The following is a 4,793-nucleotide window of genomic DNA, read 5'->3' as shown; positions in this document are numbered from 1 at the left end:
CACTCGTTTCAGTGTGATTCTCTCGCTGTGGATCGACTCGTGTGGATGATAAAAGAGAGAGACAAAAACAGATAGAAAAAAACACAGGCAAAAAGAGTAAAAAGAGTCAGAAACAGATTTCGCTTCTTTCTGTGTTTCTCATGTAAGTCAAAAAAGAGTGAGACAAAAAAAGTAAAAAAAAAAAAGAGAATAAAAATGGAAAGTCAACAAAGAGATTAAAAAAACAGAGAGTTCCAAAACAGAGTCGAGCCAATAAATGGGTAAATATTTATTTATTTCTGTTTAATAGCAGCTCTCACTTGTTTCTGTTTTCTCTTTCTCTCTCTCTTCTGGCCGCTGTGGATCGCTCCGGATCATGTGACTCGACTGGACCGTACCATGTTGATTTATTCTCCACGTGTTGTGGTGAGTGAAACGTCACACCTGCGCCGTGTGGAGCCTCTGACCTTCATCCACATTTTCTCTTCATCATTAAATACACACATCATTTCATCCAGCACTGTGACGAGAGAAACTCTTCTTCCTTTTCCCTCCATCTCCAGTTTCTTCCGTGTCTCTGTTCTGAGTTCATCCCTCCTTTCTTTCTTTCATTACACAAGGTGTATCTGCATCCCTCCATCCATCCATCCATCCATCCATCCTTCCTTTCTCTTTCTTTCTTTCTTTTTTCTTTCTTTCTTTCCACATCTCCAAGATGTGTCTGCATCCCTCCTTTCTTTCTTTCTTTCTTTCCACAAGGTGTATCTGCATCCCTCCATCCATCCTTCTTTCTTCCTTTCTTTACACAAGGTGTATCTGCATCCCTCCTTTCTTTCTTTCCTTTTTTATAACATTATTTAAAACAGATATTCGTCACACAAGGGGTATCTGCATCCCTCCATCCTTTCTTTCTTTCTTTCTTTCTTTCCACAAGGGGTATCTGCATTCCTCCTTTTTCTTTCTTTCTTTCTTTCTTTCTTTCTTTTTTTGCACAAGGTGTATCTGCATCCCTCCTTTCTCTTTCTTTCTTTACAGAAAGTGTGTGGATCCATCCATCCATCCTTTCTTTCTTTCTTTCTTTCTTTCTTTACACAAGGTGTATCTGCATCCCTCCTTTCATTCTTTCCTTTTTTTATAACATTATTTAAAACAGATATTCGACACACAAGGTGTATCTGCATCCCTCCTTTCTTTCTTTCTTTCTTTCTTTCCACAAGATGTGTCTGCATCCTTTCTTTTTTTCTTTCTTTCTTTCCACAAGGGGTATCTGCATCCCTTCTTTTTCTTTCTTTCTTTCTTTCTTTCTTTCCTTGTTTCCACAAGGTGTATCTGCATCACTCCTTTCTCTTTCTTTCTTTCTTTACAGAAAGTGTGTGCATCCATCCATCCTTTCTTTCTTTCTTTCTTTCTTTCCACAAGGTGTATCTGCATCCCTCCATCCATCCATCCATCCATCCTTTCTCTTTCTTTCTTTCTTTCTTTCTTTTTTCTTTCTTTCTTTCATGAGGTGTATCTGCATCCCTTCTTTCTCTTTCTTTAAACAAAGTGTGTGCATCCCTCCTTTCTTTTTTCTTTCTTTCTTTCTTTCTTTCTTTGCAGAAGGTGTATCTGCATCCCTCCTTTCTTTTTTTTTTCTTTCTTTCATTCTTTCTTTCCTTGCAGAAGCTGTATCTGCATCCCTCCTTTCTTTTTTTTTCTTTCTTTCATTCTTTCTTTCCTTGCAGAAGGTGTGTCTGGTCACAGTAAAGGGATAAATACTTTTCATGGCCAGCTGTATAATGTGTATATGATCCAAATACCTCAAATCTACCTTAAAGACAGAAATCCTGCTTTATGGAGCTACAAGATTCACTTTTTTTCTGGTAACTGTTAAAAAGAAAGGACGATGACGACAGATGAAGTAAAACTGTCCATTTCAGAGTGAAATAGTGATGAAACTGTGGTGTTAGAGATCATTGTGGAGATTAGCAAACATACAGGAGTGATATTATTATATTTACAACAGCTTGATGCTGGATTTCTATTCTTTAACTGAACATTTATTTCATGGTTATAGTGTTTTTGTTTAGTTATGGTTACCAAATCTTTAAATCTGACCATATTTTAGATTAGCTTGTTGTTTTAGCATTAACCTCAGCTTAATCTTTTCATGTTTTATTTATTATATATATTTATAGTTATAAGCTGAACAAATTTACCAAGAAAACATATTATACTGTTTTTTTTTTTTAAATAATGTTTTTATTAGCTCATTATTTGTAATTTGATGTATAACATTAACTGAGTTTTTTTATTCAAATGTCCAATAGTGGGCGCTGTTTACTTCAGAATCACACTTCCGGGTTTTATGAGTCACTTTTGGAGGCAACCAATAGAAATGCACGGATTACGTTGACAGACAGAAGGGACACCCAGTAATCTTTGTGTGTTTGAAAGCCTTGGCGACGAGCCCAGCCAATCATGATGAAGGGGTGGGGCGTTTTCTGGAGCAGTAGAGAAGGAGGGAGGCAGCGCTCCAGTTGTTGGCTTTTTCCTCACTCTGATTTTTCCGCGTGGAAATTTTCGGTTTTAAGAAATTTCTGCAGAATTTCGGAGCGCGGATTTTTTCTGCAAGTGTCCGCTGTTGATTCATTTCCTCTCGAAAGCACAAGGTATGTAGATTAAGGTTGAGTTTATCCCAGAAAGCCTCAATGTTGTCGCATTTCACACACACATGGAGAGGTTTGACAAGCAGACTGTGTGTTGATGCGGTAAACTAGCTGCAGTTATTTGCTTGTTTTTGTGATTTTTTATCCCAAACCGGTGCCTTTTGTGTGATTAAAAGTCGTTCGGATCCATTTCGGATTTTATTTCTGCATTTCAGGTGATGCATTTAACGCTAACGTCCTTTGGGAAAAGGAGTCATGGGCGGAGTCTCAAATGGCTGCCTGATTTCTACTTAAGTTCCCTACTTAGGGAGCGTAGTAATGGCGTCTTGCACACTATGTAGTGTGCTTCGGCGTTGTTTGGGACGCACCCCAAAGAAAGACGTGACCGTTAAGGATGTTTGTTTATTTTGTTTGTTAATTTTTTTCCCCAAAAATATTTCTAAATATTAAAATTGCCAAAAAGACTGAGTAGATTTAAGAATAAGATATTATTATTATTATTATTATTATTATTATATTAAAATTTTTTTACAAAAATGAAAAAATATATAAAAATCTATATATCTAACTTTACACATTTGAGTTTAGTGATTTAATTTTTTACTTTTTTAAATGTTTATATTTTAATAGAAATTTCTAGAATCTAAAATGTTAATGTAATATAGTTTATATAAAAAAAATAAGTATAAAATGAGCCACATAACTTTTGAGACATTTTCAAATGTGCTTTAAGGTGCATGTTTTTAAGTAACTTATTTATTTATTTATTTTTTTGGTTAGTTAAGTTTAATTAAATAAAATTCAACACAACTTCAGTTAAGTTCATCACTAAATCCGCAGTCCGGAAAAGTTCGGAAATTCCACAAAAAAATCCAAAATGATGGATAATTTAGTTGTCAAAGTAATCAGGTGCTTTCGAGGTTCTCTCGATTTCACATCTAATTTAATATGAGTTTTTTTTTTTTTTTTTTATACTATTAATAAAAATTCTTAACGAGCATTCATACAGGTGATACTGTAACTGTGTGTCGTCAGGGTTTGATTAGATTAAGGAGCGTTCGTACAGGTGATACTGTAACTGTGTGTCGTCAGGGTTTGATTAGATTAAGGAGCGTTCGTACAGGTGATACTGTAACTCTGACGTCAGGGTTTGATTAGATTAAGGAGCGTTCGTACAGGTGATACTGTAACTGTGTGACGTCAGGGTTTGATTAGATTAAGGAGCGTTCGTACAGGTGATACTGTAACTGTGTGACGTCAGGGTTTGATTAGATTAAGGAGCGTTCGTACAGGTGATACTGTAACTGTGTGACGTCAGGGTTTGATTAGATTAAGGAGCGTTCGTACAGGTGATACTGTAACTGTGTGACGTCAGGGTTTGATTAGATTAAGGAGCGTTCGTACAGGTGATACTGTAACTGTGTGACGTCAGGGTTTGATTAGATTAAGGAGCGCTCGTACAGGTGATACTGTAACTGTGTGTGGTCAGGGTTTGATTAGATTAAGGAGCGTTCGTACAGGTGATACTGTAACTGTGTGACGTCAGGGTTTGATTAGATTAAGGAGCGTTCGTACAGGTGATACTGTAACTGTGTGACGTCAGGGTTTGATTAGATTAAGGAGCGTTCGTACAGGTGATACTGTAACTGTGTGACGTCAGGGTTTGATTAGATTAAGGAGCGTTCGTACAGGTGATACTGTAACTGTGTGACGTCAGGGTTTGATTAGATTAAGGAGCGTTCGTACAGGTGATACTGTAACTGTGTGACGTCAGGGTTTGATTAGATTAAGGAGCGTTCGTACAGGTGATACTGTAACTGTGTGTGGTCAGGGTTTGATTAGATTAAGGAGCGTTCGTACAGGTGATACTGTAACTGTGTGACGTCAGGGTTTGATTAGATTAAGGAGCGCTCGTACAGGTGATACTGTAACTGTGACGTCAGGGTTTGATTAGATTAAGGAGCGTTCGTACAGGTGATACTGTAACTGTGTGTGGTCAGGGTTTGATTAGATTAAGGAGCGTTCGTACAGGTGATACTGTAACTGTGTGACGTCAGGGTTTGATTAGATTAAGGAGCGTTCGTACAGGTGATACTGTAACTGTGTGACGTCAGGGTTTGATTAGATTAAGGAGCGTTCGTACAGGTGATACTGTAACTGTGTGAC

The sequence above is a fragment of the Pangasianodon hypophthalmus genome, chromosome 30 (assembly GCF_027358585.1).
Source record: "Pangasianodon hypophthalmus isolate fPanHyp1 chromosome 30, fPanHyp1.pri, whole genome shotgun sequence".
Classification (NCBI taxonomy): Eukaryota; Metazoa; Chordata; class Actinopteri; order Siluriformes; family Pangasiidae; genus Pangasianodon; species Pangasianodon hypophthalmus.
The sequence above is the reverse complement of the archived record's forward strand: the minus strand, read 5'-3'. Positions refer to the sequence as shown.